The sequence below is a fragment of the Mycteria americana genome, chromosome 4 (assembly GCF_035582795.1).
Source record: "Mycteria americana isolate JAX WOST 10 ecotype Jacksonville Zoo and Gardens chromosome 4, USCA_MyAme_1.0, whole genome shotgun sequence".
In the NCBI taxonomy this organism is placed as follows: Eukaryota; Metazoa; Chordata; class Aves; order Ciconiiformes; family Ciconiidae; genus Mycteria; species Mycteria americana.
In genome coordinates this window covers 9,039,478-9,062,274 of record NC_134368.1, presented here as the reverse complement: position 1 = coordinate 9,062,274, position 22,797 = coordinate 9,039,478, and positions in this window count along the sequence as shown.

Sequence of the window (22,797 nt, the reverse complement as noted above, 5' to 3'; positions counted from 1 at the left end):
GCCTTTTGTACCTCGTGAAAGAAAGGCGTGCTTATGCAGAGGATATGCTGCAAATGGGAAAAACAGGCAAGAAATAAAATAAAATAAAATAAAATAAAATAAAATAAAATAAAATAAATACTGCATTGCATTTTGCAGCTGGGGAATGGAGACCCAGATCTACAGACTAATGTATTATTAAGGACACAAGCCAGAGACGTGCAAGTTAAGAAAAATTAGGATCACAGCTGAGTTGCAGTCCAGAGCCATAACCAGACTGTTGCCCACTTTCTGTCCTTGACTCACTCTTGTGAGTCCTCCACCAGGCAAGTGTAGGGGGAATTTTAGCTGCATTCAATCTTGGGGACCCACAATTTAATTTCTAATGATTACAAAAATTATTGTTGTTTTGGGCCTGCCTGGAGAAGAGCCACACCAGCTGTGTGGAGAGGACAAACTATGGAAAGCCCATAAATCCTCTGGAAAGCATTAAGGGAATTTTAATATTCCTCATCATTAGACAAGGTTTACATGGTCCCTCTCAAATAATCCACAGAAATTCAATGATTTTGAGAGAGAACCAAGCATCTGCTCTGACCTCCTGTGCACTTTCACACTGCTGCCCCTTGCCTTGAGCCCAATAATGACTTCGACACTGACGTATCTCCCCAGAGGGCCCCCAGGCCTGGGGACAGCCAGAGACAAGAAATCCTTTACTTCCCCTGCAGACTTTGGCCAATGAACACTGTTGAAAGCCTGTGCCAGTGTGAAAATAGCAGAAAATAATAAGGATGGCAGGGTCCATGACACAGACACCTGCAAAGGAAGCTTAGCTTCATCTACGCAGATCTTTCCGTGCAACCGGGAGAATGACCCTGCATTGTGACAACAGCTTTGCAACCTTCTTCCTCCTTTCATCTTTGACCTGCTGTTGCTTTTGCAATAGCGTTTGCCTGATTTTTGGTGGTTATGGGACTCTACTCTGGCTTTATTTTTGTCATTGTCATTGCCCATTGCTCTGTTTGCAATTCTGAGTGCATGTATAAAAGATGCTCTTTGTGCTCTGCACACACAGAAGATTGGAACTCTGTTTTTTTTTTCTTTATACACGTACATCTATATATCAGCTTAGAAATAAGTCTAAACCACTGTGGATGCAGTCATCTTACCTAAACTGAGACATCTAACCAAGGAACCAAATTTAGACGTCTACTTGCTGTTGGTGCATACTATGTACAGAAATAAATAGACACCTCTAGAAGAGCCTGGAGGTCTCCAGTGGACTGAATTGCCCATTAAACTAGCTCACATCTCTTCGTTGGCAGACAGAGATTGGGATACTACGCTCATTGAATTAGGGGTCTCCTGTATCTTTCAAAGTTTAAAGACCCAACAGTTGGAAGGAAGGCCCTGACCAACTCTCTCCTTCTAGAAAGTTATTTCGAGGTTCTTTATTCTTCCATAAATAACTTTCAGGTAATTATTTAACAGTGTCCTTCACATTAAGGACACTGGAGAGACATGGAAGCAGGTAGAAGAAGAGTCAGAATGTTCACCAGTGCATGCTGGCTCCAGGGCTTTGGTTTGTCATCTCGGGAAGCTGAAACGAGACTCGCTGTGCAAAGAGACCCTGATGGGTAAAGGCATCTCGGACAGCTGAAGCAGGGATGTGCAGTTCCCCCTCAAGCCACCAAGTGTCAGTGATGCTCTTAGAAATGGTCTCGGCTGCAAGCATTCAAAATGCTGCTCAGGTAAGCGGCCCTTTCGTTTTTGCATTTCTGCTTTTTACAGTACATCTGGGAAGGAGCTGTGATGCGAGATGTAGAGATGCAGAGAGCGATCTGCCTGGCTGTTGCGTGCCTGCTGGTCCCAAAAACATCTCTGGAAAAGCTGCAGCCTTTGTTGTGTTTCTGGTGATTCTCCAAATTACAGCAATGCAAATGTTCAGCTTGTAGGGAGGGGAGGCAAATGTTGAGGGACATCTTAAACAGATTCGCCTTTGATGAGAAAATCGTGAAGGTCTAAAGGGCTTTTGTTATTTAAGCAGTTGATAATTGAAGTAGTCAGCTTGCCAGCTCAATTTTACAAAAGCTGTCTTCTGACAAAAATCCCCTGCTAACTTTTAACAACTTCAGTGGCAGAATATTAAGGATGAAATAATCTTTTAACAAGCAAAAATATTGGAGACAGGATTTGAAAGGCAACATGCTAGCACACAAGCCAGAAAGCCTAGAGGCAACAGGGGAGAGCAAGAAAGCAGCACTTTTGGCCCTGGAAAGTTATTGACTATACCCTCTGCTGCATCACGCAAGTGTGACTGTAACATGCAATAGCATAATACAGCAGCACTGACAGTGAAAGCAAGGAGCAGGCGTTAGCACACATGGGGAGCCAGAACAGTGAGCCCCCGGGACCCCAGGTAGTCTCTTTTTTTACAGCTTGGGCTCTGCTGCCCTGTCTGTACTTCTAGAGAGGTGAAGGCATCGTGGGATGCATCATTTCAGGGAGGTGACAACCCCACAGAGCTACAGCATGATGGCAGAAATGTAATGCAATGCCAGCGTGGGGGTGTTTGTTCTGACACACAGTCCTTGACAGGGGTGCCTTGAACTCAGGGAGAAAATATCCAAAAGCGACAAAAATGTCTGGGCATATACATCCCGTGAAATCATTGTTGACATAGGACAGGGGTCTTGCCTCTCACCCACAGCCAAAAATCTAGTTGTTTGCACTCTGGTTACAACAATTTGGCTGCTTTTCTTCAGCTCTGGTAAACATAACCTGCTAAGACATGCTGGGAAAGAGCAGACAACCACCAACGGTAGGGCAAAATTATACCTCGCAATACTGCCTGTTACTCTGGGAGGAGGATGGTGAAGCCAGAACAGGAGCCGGGAGAGAAGCTGAGAGCTGCCCTAGGAGGAAGGCTGGACATCAGCATGGGATGCATATGTGCAGTAGTCACGACTGTGCTGCAGGTGTCTGGAGTAAGTGAGACTTCTTTCTCCGCAATGCCAGAGAGGTATTTTTATGTATTATTTAGCTTACAAATCTGTCCAATTTAGCGCTGATTCTCCACTGCCATGTGACCAATTTAAAAAAAAAATCACAGGAATGCAAAAATATGTCTAATGTATCTACATGAGCCTGGGAGACTTACAGGTGCACAGAGGAACATGGTGTGTGAGGGCAGGATGGGTCTACTGTTCTCCTGCAACTTGTGTTGCTTAACCCCAAATAAATCCAGGCCAAAACATTCAATATAATATGTATTGTAGACTCCCCTATCTGGAGACCCTTGCATCTACATGAGCAGGATGATAATCTTGTTTCATTCCCTTTATTTTATGCAATAGTGATTTACACAAGCTGAAGGTTTGGCTGTTAGCTTTGAAATCATGCAGGTGCAGGGTAATGTTAACAGGCTGGGGATTTTTATGAGAACTTAGCCTAAGTGTTGTTGGGTTTTTTACTTTTTCATTCTGTGTTTGGCTAGGTTAAGATCAGGAGGTTTCAAAAGCAGCTGAGATATTTTCTACCTCAGTCTCAATGATAAGTGCTGAGGCTTCAAATTATGTGTGCTTTCTAACAGTCCTACCACATTCTTTACTAAAAAAATCCAAGTGGTTAAATTTGTACTTAAATAGGAGTTATGCAGGCAAAGTATTTCTTCAAAAATAAAAACAGAAATATGAATCATTAATGGTTTTTCCAAGCTGTTTTTCCTAACTAGCTACTTTCATTGGGACCGAGGAAGAAAAGGTCACTGTTTTTCCATCTCTTTATAGATCCAAAGAGAGAATCCCTGAGATTGATGTAAATTCTTATTTTTAGTCTTCCTCAGTTACAAACACAAAGTAAACAGATGTTACAGTGAATAAGCGAAGAGATAGCACCAGGAAGCTAAAGAACCAGAGCTCTGTGGAGAAAGTCATAACAAGATTCACTGTCTGGGGGATTAGGCAGGCAAACTTGAATTAGGAAGAAGTCCCCCATTTCTAACAGTTCAAACGACTGCCCATGGGAACAAACCAATGAAGAAAAGCTCCTAATTTCCTTAAAATTTCAGCTGGACACATGTTGGGAGACGTGTTTTAACTAAGGCTGTGCTAATCTTGAGTCAAGCAGACTATTGGTCTCAGTACAGAGAATTTGATGTGCTTGATGTGGACATGAACTCCATGAATCCCTTTCACTGTTAATTCAGTGAAGCTATGCTAAAATACATAAAAAACAAGATGAAAGCAAAATTCAGCGGACACTAAGACTTACATATTTTGGATCAGGCTAAAATTTTTGGGATCAGCCTAATTTCTGGTGGAATCAGTCTGGCTCCACTGACTTTGTGTCTCAGTAGTTTACCCAAGATGAAGACCCAGCTATTTTATTTGGCTCAAGTCCCAGAACACTTGAATATTGATGTGATTTTCAGCCACACTCTTGATGCCAGCTGTGTTAATCATTTCTCAAAGCCAAGCTTCTCCCTCTTAAAAAAAAAAAACAACGAACAAACAAACAAAAAACCCCAACAAAACAAAACACACCAAACTGACTTTTCTACCTGGTTCAAACACCAGTAAACGTTTCTCTTTGGCCACTGCACTTGCACTGTCTCACACTCTCAAACTTGGAGGAAAAAAATTAATCTTGCTTGCATGTCCCTCTTGTGTGCCCAGGGACCGCCCAAGAACCAAGGACTTTTGTGTGCTTCTCTCCTTTCAGCATTGCTGCCACTTGATGGCACCAAAGCCCACGGAAAGGTCTGGGCTGTAAGGTGGGGCTGGGGCTGGGGAGGAAGAGCATCTCTTCAGGATGCTGGGATCCTGTCCCCATGGCCAGGCACCTCCAGCACCCTTCCAGCACCCGAGGACACCAGGGAGCGATCTGAATGTCTCAGCATCAGGTTCACGGCAGAGCAATCCAAGTGGCGTCTGTCAGCTCTTCTCCAGGACTCCGCTTGTGCTGAATCAGTGTTGAATTAATTCACAAAGCATCTCTCTGAAGTAGGCAATGGGATTTCTGACCTGTTAAAAAGCTTCCAATTTTCCTCATAGTCCTCTGTGTGAAGGACTAGGTTTACACTTCCCGGGTATCACTTACCTATGCAGAAGTGAAATACAGGCGCAGTTTAGTCCTGAAACATAATTACAAATTAGACTTGCAGTATCTACCACTCTTACCTCTTAACTGTGGGGTGGACCAGGTAGCTGGAGATGCTGTCAGCTGGTTTGTGCCTATGATGTGTCTTTTTGGGGAGGGAGAAAAGGAGCAACTCTGCTTTTGAGCGTGACGTGATACAGATCTAGCCATCCAGGGTCTAAAGCCCAGACAAGAGTTTAGTTATGTGGGAAAGCACAGGTACAAATATGAGCTGCAAGTGAGAAATGCAGCTCCATTTTCTTCTTTGAAAGGGCCTGGGTCATTGTCTTACCTCAGCGACAGCACCGGACTTCTGAAAAGCCAGCTTAATCAGCATTTCTGTCCCTTGACATTATGCTTCAGCTCCTTATGCCAGCAAGCACCCTTCCATGGGGCATGGATGGCTCCATGTGTCTCCTGGAGTTGTGGTGTCCTGTTTGCCTGCAGTGACATGGTGACACACCTACAACTCTTCCCAGAAGCAAGAGGGAAGGGACCACAAAGTCTGCAGTGTTTCTTTCTTGCCCTTTCCCTGGGCAGTACAGATACCCACTGTCCCGTACAAAGGGCTTGTGACAGGAGCTACACATCATAGCCTTGAACAAATAAATTTTAAAGAACTAACCTAAGGAATTTGTTCTTCCTCTACAGCTTCAGTGATCAGGGTAGGCTCTCAGTTATCCCACTGCACCTGGTAATCTCCCCTTCCCTTCCCTTCCCTTCCCTTCCCTTCCCTTCCCTTCCCTTCCCTTCCCTTCCCTTCCCTTCCCTTCCCTTCCCTTCCCTTCCCTTCCCTTCCCTTCCCTTCCCTTCCCTTCCCTTCCCTTCCCTTCCCTTCCCTTCCCTTCCCTTCCCTGTTTTCTGCAATGTATTGAGCAGGAGAAATTCATTGCAAATATCAGTTCTCATTGTCCCAGACATAAAAGGCAGATTTCTTGGCACTGCCAGACAAAACAAGTTGGCACAGTGCTGAAGTAGATCCAGGGCCAAGAAAAAAGGCGTACAGGTAAGGGTTAATGCTATTTCCAGGAGCTCTCTGTCTTCTGTTGTTATATCTTTATCACCCTAACAGGATGTTTTGTATTTTTGTTTCCTATAAGAAAGGTGCATGCATTTAATAATGCTTTTTCGACCCGTTTCTGTGTACAAAGCGCAGTCTCTGCTTCCTTATGAAGGCATTGCCAGCACACCCACACAGCGCTATTCATGTGCACGTGCTTATGCACACCTGTACATGGCTATTAATTCATAAACATGCGTGCATGCTTATACACACACACATACACGTGCATGTACAGAAATGTACAATCGAGTATACATATAATACACACGTGTACGTGAATACATACATATATAAAAGACAACGCTGGCTGTGTCTCTGGTGGCAGAAGCGCCCTGCACATCCAGCCAGGCTACTTGCCGAGGAGGTGTGAAGTTTTTTCACATTTCCAGGGAAGGGAACATAGGCAGCAGCTGCATCTGCTGGGTCTCAGCTCTGATGCACTCATGACTGCTGTAGGTTTGGGTCTCAGCAATAGCTGCTGCTATTGTCTTTTGAATTATTTGAAGACTTTACCAGAGTCCCTGAGCAAAGACAAGGCAGAGCTATTTCTAAGTACAAAGTTTAAAGAACGTATCAACTTGTCTCAGTTTTCACTCAGGAGAGAGAATTAATTAACAAAAATAACATACAAATAATTTTTACAATAGTATCTAGTTAAAAGTATGGAACTAAAGCAGATTTCAGTAGTACAGACTTCAGGGTGAAAGCACTTCAGACTGAGAGGTCTGAGATCAACACCCAGCTCACAGTGTCACCTTCAAGAAAGGGATCTCAGAGGAGCAGCTGTGCAAAGAGGGCAGGGAAGGACCTACGGTGTGTAACGTCTGGTTTTGTCTTGTCTTTGCCAGTCCCCATCTCCTACCTCTCCCAAGGAAAGTTTTCTCTGGCATTTATTTTCAGGAAAGAAGGACATGCTAACCTTCATTCAGGGAGTAGCAAGTTCACCACCCCATTGACACTGCTTCAGCACCAAAAGCCGGCTGCCCTCCAGCCACCAGATTTCACAGGATCAGGGTTTTATTCTCTACCACTTGCAAGTGCATCTAACACAGACATGGGCCAGCTAAGCTGCCGCTCCCAGAGCTTAGCTCAGGCTGTTACGAAACTGGTAGTGCTCACGCTATGGGACTTGGTGGCCTCAGCTTAAACCTTCAAATCCCAGGACTTGTCCTTCCCTGTGGTCAGAGTCTCCCGGGTGGGCAGCGGGGAGGGGGGTCTGATTGAAACTGCAGCCCTTGAAATCACCCAGCTTATCAATTCCAGTCTCCTGTAAAATCAAAAGATCAAAAATTCCTTCAAACCAGAGTGCAAAAGCTTTTGGCCAGTAACTAATAATAGCAAACCAATCCTCTTTAGACCTCCCTGTGCATGAGGGTATTTTAACAGGGAATCCATGCCACAGCTAGACATCCCAGAAGTGATAACTGTGCCTGTGATTCTATGGACCTGGGTTCTAATCACAGAAGCAGAGCCTCCCTGTCTCTTTTTAAGGTCCCAACATGAACTCAGACCACTCAGTTCCTACTTGCTGTGGCACAAAGGGGTGAAAAAATTGGGTTTCTTAAACTACTCAACAGCACTAGTCAACATTCCTGCAGTCTTTACTCCCTATCTTAAGGAATAAGTTGTATAGTGTAGTAATTGCTCCACAAAGCTTCTGTCCCTTGGTGCCAAGGCCCCTGCTGGGCTTTGCACTGTACAGCCCAGGTCCCGTGAAAATCATGCACATCTAATGGTCTCTGTAGTCCCCAGAATGAATCACGTGTTTCCAAGTAAGCACAACTGGGTAAGTCTTCACAGGATGAAAGCCTAGCCTCACTTCCTACCTGTAGGAAACCACAGGTCCCCAGGTAGTCGATGCAGTCTTGTTCCTTCTAAGAACTGGACACGTGATTGACATAGAGAATCTGCCATGGTCAGGACCTTAGAAAATAAAACATCCACTACTTAAACCTAGGCAACCAATGGACTCTCCCATCCACACCAAGGAGTGCAACCTTGACAATCACTCTTTGAATATTTGTGATCGCTGTATTAAGAGGCAAACATAATATGGTGATGGATGGCCTGATATTTGGGACTTGGGGGACGTTGGGGTATTAATGTCTGTCACTACAAAAAGAGGTCCAATATTCAATATCAAGGTTATTTCCTCAGCTTCCCAGAGGAGTTGTGGTGCCAATTCGAGTGGTTTCAGGGGGTTGTGAGCACTGGATGTGCCCCACTGGAGACCTGGCATTGCCCTCCTGCGCAAGATCTAGGAGTGCTTCAGTCCAAGAGCAACAGGAGCCCTACAGGACTTGCTAGACAACAAAGGTTTTCTGATTCAGTTTGGATTTTTATCTGAGTATAAGTGAGCAATGCTTTGCCTTGTGATAATGTAATGACATCAGCCAGGGAAAGCTATCAGAGAAATAGGTTTCTCTTTCAGTCATCAGTAGGTATTTGTAACCACTGTAGAGATGGTAGTCTTAGTGCTGAAAAAGTACTTTGTCTGGAAGGCAAGTGTGATCAGTGGCAACCTTCTCTGAGAGTGCCTCAAGACCCTCTCTGCACAGTATTTCTAATATTTTATACTGTCATTTGTGATTAAAAATACCTAAGCAATCATCTTAAACAAGCTAGCTAGGTTCAGTCTTTACCTGGGAGCTGTCAGAGGTTGATCTATAAGATCTTCTTGTAGGAACAGTACTAGTGAAATGTAATACAGAACTAACACAAATTAAACATCTTAGACACAGATGGAAACTGTGAAATCTTTAAATCTCAAAGAAGTCCTTCAACTTGAATTTTTTTTCAAATCGATTATATGATTATTGGATAAATAAACTATGTGATTGTTCAGCACATAAACACCCTTTGTTAAATGTGTCCGTCAATAGACAATTCATATAAATGATACTAACTATCATCAAAGGAGTAATAAAGCCTTTATTGATGAATAAATCTCTAAAAGACAGATCAAATGGAGGTTAACTAGCCATGCATGACATTAGCAGGAATTAGTCTGAAAAGAGCCTTGCAGGCATGCTAGCTACTCCACGTGGGGTGGGAAACGATGTGGGCCACACTCGTGGAAGGACCTGCAAGGTCAAAACCCTAACCCCTGCAAAGGCCATGCCGGTTACTTTATATTATATAGTCTGACAGCACTATTTCTATTCTTGTTTCTCCGTTGGTTTCTGTCGAGGTTCAAAGAAGTTTTTTACATGGAGCCTCTTTTAGCATTTCTGAAGAGCGGTGAGATGTGGATGCTCAGGATGTACACACACATGCATGTGGACTGAGCTCTCCACCCAACAAGCATCCCTGTGAAGGTTGCCTGGTCTTACCCAGCCTGGCTGAGCAAGGGGGTGGTGGATGGAGGTGACCTCTCACAGTCACACATACACAATTTTGAATGTGGCGGAAAAGTTCACAGGACCCTCAGTCCTTACTTTTCTCCACACCCTCACCGAAATTCAGTGAGCTCCCAAAGTCCACGTAAGGTGTCAGATAGGAATATGAATTACCTCTTTAAAAACCTGGGTGTCTGTTTAGACAGGATTGAGCTCCATGGAGAAGGCCATAGAAAAATTTCTCAACAACAATAGCTGATATGAAGTAAAAATTGATATCAAGTAAAAAAAAAAATATTTTCACAAGAAAGCCAATGGTGGGACTGTAACTGGGTGGAAAGGACAATATCCATGAGCCACAAAGTGGTGTTCTACTGTTGTCTTTGTGTACGTAACTTTCTTGGTCTGTATCCCAGAGTTGTTTTCCAGCTGCAGTATAATTTTGTTTAGCAGCCGTGGCAAAGTAGTGGGAGGGTTTCTGGCACTGGTGACACCCGAACAAAGCCTTCCCAGAGCCTGCACCCATCACTGGACAGTGAAAAAGAAAAAGTATCGCCAGCAGGACGAGGGCATTGATCCTTCCCCTTTATTCAGCACTGGTGAAGCCACACCTGGAGTACTGTGTCCAGTTCTGGGCTCCTCAGTACAAGAGAGTCGTGGACATACTGGAGAGAGTCCAATGAAGGTCTGTGAAGATGATGAAGGGCCTGGAGCATCTCTCCCCACAGCAGAGGAGTCTCCGGCACCCCAGTGCTCTGCTGGAAGGTGTTCAGTCGCAGTGCTCCGTTTCTGGCAAGCACTGCTAACTCTTCTAACAGTCATTTGTGTGAGGCCAGCAGCTAGCTTTTACCTCTTCCATGGAAATATATTACAACCAATAATAAGCAATGAGCTCTTTTTCCCCCATAAGATGAAATCAATGCACATTAGAATAGTTAGGTTGGAATTACATAGCATATTAATGACCCACTTGGTAACTGCCAGGGATGAAAACTGGCTGGGTAAACTATTTCTCTATTCACAGAACATTCCCAAATAGGACACTAGGGTGCCTTTTGGGAGGGAATCAGCTACGTTATCTGAGGTGTCTGTAGTTGGGACTCTGTGGCTGAGCCGGTCCTCCAGGGTAATCCAGAGTTCCCGGGTTTCTAGTCAATGGAGAGAAAAGTCCATTTTAGGTTGTGCAAATGTCAGCTGTCATTGTACCTCTTTCTCCACTGACTACAAAGGGACTCCAGAATAACTAGTTCAGCTCTGGCTATCCACACCATAAATTAGGTCAGCTGAGTCTCACCCCAGATCCCAAGGAAAATTTGTCATGCTTTTGCCTTTGGTATTTAGGTGCTCTCCAGTATCTTGCATGGACTTTGTGGTTAGACTTCTGCTGCCTGGAGCTTGCATTCATTGCTCTTCACTTACGCGTGGCACCAGATATGTATTAACTGAAGCCACTGGTTTGACAGCAAGCAATACAATATGGATGCAGCAGCACCCTGACCACTCTTCCAGTAGACACTGCAGAGCAATAGGTAATCAGAGAAATGATGACATCGAAGACAGACAAGGTGGAGCAAGCCATATTGGGAAGAAATGTAGGTAATGACTGACTCAGGGAAAAAAGAAGAAAGGTCAGCTCTTCCTCCTTCTGACAGAGATAACTTATACAAAAAAAGCTAATTTGGAAAAATTTTACTAGAGAATTGCTATCTGCTTCAGTGGTCTTTGAGCATATAATGCTGGAGCGTGTTACACACTGGCTTTGCCTGCTCTCTTCCACAATATGCAAAGTCACCTCCAAATGACCAAGCGTCTACGGTACCAATGTACAGTATGAAAAGCTAAAGTACAAAATTTTTCTGGTACTTTGCCTTTTGTCTGCAGTCTTAGTGTGAATACAGGCAAGCAGTTTCAAAGGAGTGTCACAAAATGACATTCCTAAATCACAGTGAAATCCAAGTGTTCAGGTCCTTTAGAAAGGCTTCCCTGAAGGGCCTGAGTGATCAGGAGAGGTGGCAGTTTAATAGCCCTAGAGACTTGTATCCTGAAATTTTCTACCAACTAAGCACAGCAGGCAAAATTATCCGTACCTTTCTTTAGTTTTATCAGCTCAGGAACAGGTTCATGCAGTAGCGTATGTAGGTCCCATGGGTAGAGACCACTGGTTTTAGGCAACAACACTACACTGGTCTGCAGTAGGATAATACCTACAGAAGTCTCTGTTGATCATCTCTGGAGCCACCCTGAACATTTCTGAGTTGCTTTTTGCAGGGCTTTGCAGCTATGTTGTGTCTGTGCAACCCTGGATGTCCTCATCACACTGCTTCAACATTGGTCAGGCAATTCTCACTGCAATGCCAGAGAATTTCTTGATTAATAATGCCTCCATCTGTTTTCCTTGCCTATAATTATGTCATTAATGAAAACAAGCCTTCCAGTGCCCTGACACTTCTCACATCACTCAGTGAGAAGGGTCAACCATGCAAACAAAGTAAAGTTACTAGCTGGCCTTTTTCTAAAATAGATAAAACAACCTTTGCCAGAGCTAGCGGTCCTGAAGCAATCTTTCCAGCTATGCTACTACCTTCTCCCTGCTGAAAACAAGCACGGAGCAGATAGAGGGAATGACCCAGCCTTTTCTTCTATCTTGGTCTCTCCATGTCAAAGTTCACACAGGTGTCATGGTTTAACCCCAGTCGGCAACTAAGCACCACACAGCTGCTCGCTCACCCACCCCCGCAGTGGGATGGGGGAGAGAATCAGAAAAAAAAACCCCAAACATGTGGGTTGAGATAAAGACAGTTTAATAGGGCAGCAAAGGAAAATAAAATATAATAATAATAATAATAATAATAATAATAATAATAATAATAATAATAATAATAATAATAATAATAATATACAAAACAAGTGATGCACAATGCAATTGCTCACCACCCGCTGATCAATGCCCAGCCAGTCCCCGAGCAGCAATCGCTGTCCCCCTCCGGCCAGCTCCCCCAGTTTCTATACTGAGCATGACGCCATATGGTATGGAATAGCCCTTTGGGCAGTTTGGGTCAGCTGTCCCAGCTGTGACCCTCCCAGCTTCTTGGTGGCAGAGCATGAGAAGCTGAAAAGTCCTTGACCAGTGTAAGCACTACTTAGCAACAACTAAAACATCAGCGTGTTACCAATATTATTCTCATACTAAATCCAAAACACAGCACTAGACCAGCTCCTAGGAAGAAAATTAACTCTATCCCGGTGGAAACCAGGACAACAGGGCAGTGTTTTCCTCAATTTATGGTGAAAAACTGAAGCACTGAGGGCTGGACTTATGCCACCTACTTTTAAATAGAAACCACGTGAACATCTACACCTCAGCTCGTAACACTAGGCTCCCCTTGCAGTCTGCGAGGCGTTTCTAGAGCACAGCTCACCTGAACTATTTTAAGTATTTGTTCTCACACATGATAACAACATGTTGTAGGTATTATTATCATTTGTAATAATCTAATTAATATTACTGCTAATAACAGCAGATATTGCTGGCCTCTAGAGAAGAATAGAATAGAATAGAATAGAATAGAATAGAATAGAATAGAATAGAATAGAATAGAAGTCTCTGAAAAGCATCTATCAGTGTAATATCTCACATGGACAACTGCATCAGGGTTTAGTCTGGAAAACAGATGCCTCACACTTCAGGATCTCACGGAGACCGAAATCCAAAGCTTGACTCTGGGATCTGAATATCAAACTGCGTTTGTCTAGCAATTCAACAGTAGTTACATACTGGGATTTTGGACTCAGTTCAGACACCAGCTTTTATGATGGTACTTACCCTAAAGCAAGTGATAATGATTTTATGTAAATTATCCTCCTGCCAGCTGGTAAACAATGCAATACTAAAGCTTGTGATACCATGCTTTTGCTGATCCTGACTGATCCCTGTTTGAGGCACTATTAACATAGACAACATTTTGTTTTCCCGTAGGAGCTGATCCACTACTCTAATCATGTGGATTTGTTTTGGAGCAAGGCAGTCTCATAATACAAAATGCCTATTTCAGTTTGAACAAGCAGATTTATTAAAGCTTTTACATGCACACTGTGTAGCTACCATACGCAAAATTAAAATCCATCTGGAATCAAGAGAAAATACAAGCAAACTAAATACGACAAGGGCAATAATATTACTAGCTCTCACATCAAGCTTGCAGTCAGTGTAATATTTTATTGTTATTCATAAGAAAATAAAATAGTAGTAATACTTTCTGCTCATGGCCAGATCCTGATCCACTTACATAGCAAAGGCCGTCTTTTTTTAACAACTTTTGTGTCTGCTTTGCTTTCTGTGCTGGGTAATGTTAAGATTGTGTAAGGCTCTGCAAAACTGGGGCTGAAGATTTTATGGAGCCTAAGGAGAGGCTGCCAGCAGAGTGCACAGAGGCACAGGCTAGGACCAGCCCAGCTGTGGCTGATCTTAGAGCACAAGGCTGAGTCTCTGCTGAGCTGAGACTCTCAGCATCTTCAGTAGTGCCGAAGACCGTTTCCTGACTCGATCCAACCATGGCACCGTTTTGCCCTTCACAAGTACTCCTCACAGAATCTGTTACCCTGAGCCAGAAGAACAATAAAACTGTCCATGTAATTATACTTCAGGATGACTTTGTTCGGGCTGATTAATTACATGGGCGTAGTATCTAATCCCCAAGTTTAGAACAGTGGCTGTGTTCTAATTATATCCTCTGATAACTTAATTCTCTCTTTATAGCCTAACTAAAAATATTTCATACACATTTTTGCATTACCCTCATGCCAAAGGGGAAATCTGGCACCTATCACTAGATCCCATAGACAATCCTAATTTCTTCACGTTTAAGGCTCCTGGGACATGCTGGGGAATCCATTCCTGCAAGCAAGCCACTACTCAAGCAATGCAGGGGCAGATTGTCCAATCCTCATACTGCACACAGGAAAGCTAGTGCTGGGAAGAGGCCTGGACATCCATGAACAGTGGGTGCATTGGATGTTGCTATTTCCCTTCTGGAGATGGTGAAACAATGTGGTCAGGGTAAGTAGCTTGTCCAAAACCACAGAAAGAATCAGTGTTTGGATTAGAAGTGAAAACTTTCTGGTGTCTGGTTGTTATCTTTACCTCCTAAATGAGAAAACTGAGGCAGAGCTGGGATGAAGGCACCAGTAGCATATTTTCGCAGATATTTTCTGCCCTACTCTTCAATGATGTTCTTCAACGTGGGTTTCATCCCTACATAAAACGTGCTTCTCCAAGCACCATGTAAAAGAATAGTATATGCAGGGGTAGACTTAGTTACAACCATATAAAGGCCCCTGATATACCTCTAGATAAAGATCTTCTATAGCTGTTATATAATGCCATAGGGTTATAACCACAGCTGTATGGAGGGGTTGTATAGGTTGAATGTTAGGGTGGAAGAACCATGGCCAGAGGGGTTCAGCTGCTGTCAGGGTGGTGAGTAGCCAAAGCCACACTGAATAACTTTGGTGGGAGATTAAACCTGAAAACAAAGCTAGGGCATTTGCAAACAGCAAACACCATTTATTGAGATTACATTTTAGCTGTACAGCCATTATATTAACACAGTCCAGCAAGAAAGAAGTCTATTCAACCAGGCACATCTTTAAACTGCAGAATCATCAGGTCTGGGCTGTGCTGAGTTGCTCCACTGAAAAAGCTGTGCCACCATGGCTTTGCTTGGTGTGCTGCTTGCCCTTCCAGTGTCAGAGTGGTTTTCACCTACCATTTTCTCTTGGGACCTGGGTGAAATATTCCCCAAGATAGCTTTGAAAAGGTGAGTGCTAACTACCGTATAGAACTAAAAATGTGCCTCAGCGCTTCTGAAGATGAACAAGATTTACATTGTGACAGTGGGGAGATTCTGGGGGGACTGTGATTGTCTTAACACAGCCATGGTTTGTTTGGGCTTTTTGAGCCTTGATAAATTTTCTTTGCAGCATATTCAGTAGCAGTACAGCCCTGATCCACTGTATATCCATTATGCTAAGCATTTTCTAGAAGTCAGGTATGAAATCTGGTTAGACACCTGCCCCTGAAGTCTACTGAGGACCAAGTTACATTTAGTTGAGAATGCATTTGTTTGAGTCCCTCATTATCATTTTAATACTGTTTTGGGGAAAGGATACATGGAGAAGCAAAAGAAAGAATAGAAAGTCAGTCCAGTGTCTTTATTTCCCTTATAATGTGCCATGTACTGCTCCACTTGTTGTCATTTACTTAAATATATAATCACCATATTATGTTTAGTGGCTAATTGTTTTATTTTGGTTCCTTTCTGTCTCATTAGGCCAATTTACTGTTCCCATCCTATTTGTAATAATAAAAAGAATTATAATAATAACAACATCAGAACCATCCCCAGTGCTGCCTCTCAGACTTTCCACAGTAAAGCTGCTGCATCTGCATTTCATTTCACATCTCACATTTATTTCCCACTGCATTATACTTGGGGTTGATGTCTATGTTCTGCTCTGATGCAAACAACAATGTGTGATTTAGAAACAGCAGAATTAGGGAACAAATTAAAACCAAAACAAAATAGTTGGCTGAAGACAAGACAGAGCGTTTGGATAAAAATGTTTGGGAGTAACAGTTTTGGATTTCCCAGGATCTCCAAAAATATTTTCGATCCTAAGATTTTAGATTACACCCATATCACAACCCAGCGCAGGTATTAGGAAGTTTGATTGTGCTTTAAACAGCTAAAATCTCATGAATTTATCAAATCTTGCTGTATTTCCTTAGCACTGAGCTCAAAACCAATGTTGAGTTTTGGGTACAAAACACAGGAATCTGATACAAGATCTTGATTTGATTTCAAGTCTTTAGTCTGTTCCCACACCAAATTGCTATATCCTGTGCTTACACAATGAACAAAATGTATTTTAAAATAGCTTGGACTTTTTTTCTTGTAAAATTTTGATGATATTTAATTATACATATAGGTATAAATATAGACAGCTATAGAAAGTATCTTCATTTAAAGTATTTATTTTCGAAATATACAATAAAAATATAGTTTTAATACTTTAGTCATCCCAAAGACATTACATCAGTTTCACAAAACATCAGATGCTTTTCCTTCCACATTAATAAGAGAATTATTATAAATGCTTCCAGGCATTAAATGTTTTCTGGAAACAGAGGTTTACTTGTGAGGAGCCCCGTTGCAGATGCAGGCTGAAATTCTCACTCCCCTGAATCAATAGGAGTCTTCCACTGACCTCCAGAGAGCCAGCCTTTTAGGTACAACTAACAAACATGTTCTGCGCTAGAAATTACAAGCTGTGAGGATAAAAAAACAATCCATGAACGAAAGGATTCCTACATGTGACTGCAAAGTGAGAGTCGAATCCTCAGCTGGTGCATACTGACCCATTTCTACCTCTCCTGTAGATTTCCTTCCTAAGGCTGATATTATACCATTACATTCAGCACCCCATCCCCAAACCCGGTGAACCATGATTCAAAGTATCAAAGTGTTCAAATTACAGCATCCTACTATTTCCCTCCGTCTTTTCAGACTCAAGATTTTACACATGCCATCAGCTGACATAGGAAACATTGTCTTATTTGGGCAACCTCGTTCTCCTAGCCTGCCAACTGCTTTGAGCTAAACAATCAATGCTGTCCTTCTCAACTTTTTCCTTTCCAATTAATTAATTTAAATTGACCATTAAGTCAGCAGAGTTTTTGATTGATATTTTCATTAACAACTCTCTCATGCAGACCTGTCCAACACCTAAGAAATGTATGATAATGTCCAATCTGCATGAAGGGGTCTGAACATCTCCCTTCACCTCTCAGTGCTAGTGAGTTATTACTCGAATTGTGCTTGCTGTTTCATTGAGTGTAATTTGAATACAGATTAGCTGCCCCAGTGTTCCAGAGCTTTGGCATTATCATTACTGGGGACAGTAATTTGACTGATGAACACACGGGTTATCACAAGGTCATCACCTTCACAGTATTGGAATGGTCCATCGTCCCAATTTTGGAGGGAAGGAGGCTAAACCTTTCAATAGCAAAATTAAGTCCTGTAAATTAACTTGTCCGATAACTTATTGAATAAATCCTTTACTAATTAAAGAACCAATACGCCCCTTTGTTCTCAGATCTTCAAAGGCTTTATTAAAATCAATGAAGTAATATCAATTTAACAGTATTTTTTTTGTAACAAGAATTAAGATCCTTCATCCAATTAGACACAAATGTTCTGTATATGTAAAATGATTTGAAATGTTAAATAGTAAAAGGAAATATACTAGGTTTATCCCATGAAAGCAATTATCTGTCAGCCACACCTTCTCAAAAGACATGTTCTTTCCTCATTAACACTCAGAAAGTGAAAACATAACTGAAATTTTTCTTCAAACTTACAAAAAAACGTGTTTTATTTGACTGAGGACAGCGACACACTGAGACACTATTATACTTACCCTGCTCTGGCATTTTATCCAGTATAAAAGAGCATTGAAAAATGCAAGCAAAAAGCAAATGTATAATCTGAACTAAAACACACAAGCTGATGTGCAAGCAACAATTTTACAAACATCAGTGGGACAAGCATGTTGATTTGCTAAGCTTTCTCCTAAGAAACCTGCAGCTGAAGTAGCTCTTTGGTTACACATGAAATGAATGGGGTGGCCTCAAGACAATCATCTCAGCTGGTCTCCATCCAAACCATCTGCTGGTACACTTGGTATTATTTGTTGGCCAAGACATTAGGTATACAATAAATTATAGTTTAGGGGAAAAGGTATAGCTGCGTGAAGAAGACATCATAATGTCCAATTACATCAAGCCTGGCTCCAGATAAAGGCATCATTTTTATTTTTCTCAGCCTAACAATTTTCATGGAAATGGTTTATAAAGGTGCAGTTGTATTTAAGGTTTTTGGACAATTACAGGAAAAAAGTTTTATAAATTGTTAATAAAAAACTGAAAGTGTTTGTTTCATTATTTTTTGAGAACTGTGTTCTTTTAAAGGTAAAATGAAACACTATGAAGTTAAATTTTTGTATATGCTAATAAAAATTTAAAAGACAGAAATGCTAAAGATCTGTGATATTAATACATGAAACAGTTCATTCAGAGATCTGTGAAAGAGCACAAATGTTTTAATGTATTCCTTTACAACGATGAAAATGTGAATATTCTTTTGACAGAGGTGATACACAGACATGACAATATTTTAGTGAGAACAAGACAATGAAGATGAAAATGAAAATGTGCAAAAGTAAAACACACTGGTTCTGCCTACTAAAGCACATACATGGAAAATTAATTTCCTGTGTGACCATTAATATGGTCACAACATGTACAGTGAAAAATAAATCAACATTTTAAAATTATTTTTGCACCTATAGTGTGAAATATCATTAGTACCATAATTATGGAATTTATTGAATGACAGAGGATGAACAATTGCAAGTAATAAGGAAGGAGAATTTGGATAAAATTGAGCAAATTCACCTAAATACACAGCTTTCAAAATTCATAACATATAATTAATGACATATAACATATTTTTGAAAGTGTAGTAGCAGTATTTAACATTTTCAGAAAAAGATCAAATTCCATCAAAAAGTTTTGATGTTTGAAAGTTTTCAAAGTGCTCCCTGTCCGAAAAATTCAAGTACTTGTTCATGTTTTCTCTTAAAGTTTCAAGTTGAAGGTATTTAGAACAATATTCTCAGCATTTTTTCAGGATAAGGCTCAAATCTGCTTTTACTGGAGCTTCATATATATAAATATATTCTGAACCATATTTATTTTCATCTAGGTAGGACTATCAGTTGTACTATGTGCCTGCACATTGACAGAAGGAAGGACATTACCCAAGTGGGTCCTTTTCTGGCCCTTGCAAAATTACAGCGCTCAGACCATAGAGCAGAAACAGCACTGCAGATCTCGGGTACAGGGTGGAAACAGGGCTACGGTCTCATCTGCATTGTCTCATCTGCATCTTTCAGAGCAGCAAAGCAAGAGTGGTGCTACCAACGCGCACAAAGGAGGTTTTCCTCCTACTGAAGCATCTCCACACAAGTGTTTTGCCCCACAATAAAACAGCTGGACAAAAACAAAAACAAAAAAAACCCCAACAGAACTTACATGGAACAAACACCAAGCTATCACCAAGCATCTGACCCCCTCCATGCAGCTGAGCCCAGATGAGATGATCCATACAGTACACAAGGATGGCATACAGGTCTAAGATAACAGTGCCTGCTAGGAAAGGTGTGGCTGATGGGCAACATTTAAGTTTGAGGTATCTGGCTCTGGTATCCTGTTTGAGAACAGCTGGGCTCCTCATAACCCAAGGTGGACATCTGCAATGAGTTGTCTTTCTCTTGCCAAAAGGGAAAGAATGAAGAGAAAGTGAACCTGAAATCTGCCCTTCCTGCAGACCTAAAGACCGAACCATGGACTGTAGTGACATGTCTTTATTGCTCCAAGGCATTTATGTCTCTGTTTCTGTCATCTCAGAGAAACATTTCCAGTACCAGGTTTAGAGAGGGCCACTCTAAATCCTTCACTCTAAACCTACGCCGCTGGCCAGAAGAAGACAGGTTGCACTCATCAACCCAGATGAACCTGTTGTCTAGCAGATTGGGAACTCGCTTGGGAGGTTGGGGATGAGCAGGGCACTGGCTCCAGATTTACCCCTGCTAGTGCCAATGATGCTCTCAACACAGTCCTTCTGGAGAACTGTATCATCAATCAGTCCTCAGGAATCAAAAGATAAGGATGAGAGAAATGGAAAGAGAAGAAATGCCTCTGCCTCTGACCAGGCCCTTGAAAAGTGGCCTGGTGTTACCAGCAGAGGGATTTGAAAATGAATTCCTGTTAAAAAGACTTTGCTGAAACTGCTTTGAAAATGCTGTCACTAAAACCAGAACACCTTGTTGAGGAGGGTGCAAAAAAGTTTCACTACAGCAGGATTCACTAATGTGTTTGTCACATCTCACTTTTAAAGCTAGTCTAAATGTATCCCAATTAATCTTCCACACCACTTCATCCTGCATTCTCACTACATATTATTTTTGACCTTCACACCATTTTGCCAGCATTAACTAATTAATTCTCACAATATCACTCTGAGGGAAGCAAGTAAACACCATTATCCCTCTCTTAAACTAAGCCAAAGAGGTCTTGGGCAACAGCTTTGGCTGAGGCCATCATGTTTTCTTCATTTTCTTGGTCTCCTAGCACCAAGGCAGAGCACTTAGATCCTGACCTTTTCTGGCTCCTAGTCTTGGGCTTGGATCCCTAAATCACACCTTTACTGACATTAGCAACCTACTATGGTCTATATTTAGAAGATAAAGAGCTAAAACTCAGTAACATCTTCCGTGCCAATTCTAGTCTATCAAATTTTTTTTTTTTTTTTTTTTTTTTTAGGAAAATGAACAGCAGTTCTTATTTGCTGCCTCAGAAGACAGGGAGAAAGATCTAAAAAATATTTGCTTTGTGAATGAATTCAGTCTATGTAAATCAATTAGTCATCAAAACAATTTGACACTTGGAAAATTGAATCTTCAATTAGATGTTATCTTCCCAATATCCTTTATATCCTCCCTGGATAGAGATAACACCTTTGTTATCTTGCTGAGAATCCACCTCCCCTACTTTAGCAGAAATGATCAACTGATAGTTATAAAACCCTTGATGTTTGTCCTTGGACGAGAGAGTCCCACAGAGACATGAAAACATTAGAAGCCACGGGATGAAACATTAGTTACTACGGCCTCAATAGTGAGATTTTACAACCTGGTTAAAGTGAGTGATTCCAGCCCTTCTGCAACACCTGTGATTTAAAGATATCTTTACTTTGGAAGCTGCGTCTGAACCCTGTTACTGGCAAGAATGGGACAAAACTAAGGAAGGTTTTCTCTTTCAAAGAACAGTCATAGTACCTCGTACCTACCCCTTCTCCATCCTTGGCTAAGGAAAATGCCATGCTTGTAGGAAAAGAGTCAAATCCAAACTGAGGAGAATTGGTTACAGCATACCTTGAAGTTTGACTTTGGCTTGTCATCAGGGACATGGTGTCTGGGTAAGCCCACAGGGCAAATCCAGTGTGTGCTCAGCTGTGGGCCAAGGAAGGTGAGGAGAGGCGTTGGAGGAGGGTTAGACTGGAGGCCCCATCTCTGTCTGTGCATCAGAGCCCAGAACTGCAGCACCAATGAAGAAATACACTGTCCTGAAGTGATGGATGGTGAAAACATGCATTTCTCATTTGGCTTCCAGATTTTATTGAATTTTCTATATTCATTATGGTGCCTCCTCTGGGGCTGGCATTTTTTTTGTATTTTATACTGTGAACAGTTCTAAATGCCACATTATTTAGGATAGGAAAAGAGCAATGTCAAACTAACTGCTGGACTTGCCTATCTGTTAATCCACAATGCAGCTGCTACTCCTCGCTTGTAGCTCACTGAAGCTCCTCATGTTATTTCTTGGCAATTTTTGTCTATTCAAAAGTTGCTGAGTAGAATCATAGAATCATAGAATCATTTAGGTTGGAAAAGACCTTTAAGATCATTGAGTACATAAATCCCACATTGGCACCGTTCCCAGATATCAAATAAAATGTATTTATTTACTCCAGCTGCTGATTTGACCATCATAGTCTCAGTTTATGCCTCCTTCAATCTGTTCCCTGTGAAAGAGGACAGTGATTTGGAGCTTACTGCTCCTCTGAGATCCACCTGGTCCAAACTCTGAAACACAGGGAACATCCCATGAGATCAGGAGATCAAGTCTGACTTCAGCAATGACCTCCTCATGGAGCTTGAGTAGGAAACAACCATCTCTCATGCTGAACATGATCTATATAAAAAGTTGTTATTTGTGGAAAAAGTGAAGAACCACTTCCCTGACACCAGTTACTCCAGCAAACTGTCAGTGGAAGTCCTCTATCTGGGATAACTTCAAAATTGGACCAGTGCATGGACCACTATTGATACCAGCTTGAGCCATTTACCTGAGCCAGTAAAAACAGAGGTCACCTAAGGTGCAGAGAGTCCTAGTGGAAAGGAAAGAAATTCAACTATTCACTCCAATATTAAAAACTAGATAGCAGAAAAAATGTTCCTCTATGTCACACTAAAAGTCAAATTTGCTCTAATCATAATCTTACTCAAGATGGTTTGCTTTTTTATAGTGCAAGAGACAATTATTTATTTTAGATTAAATTTAGATCTCAGCTGTGAACAGTGATGTAGAGTATA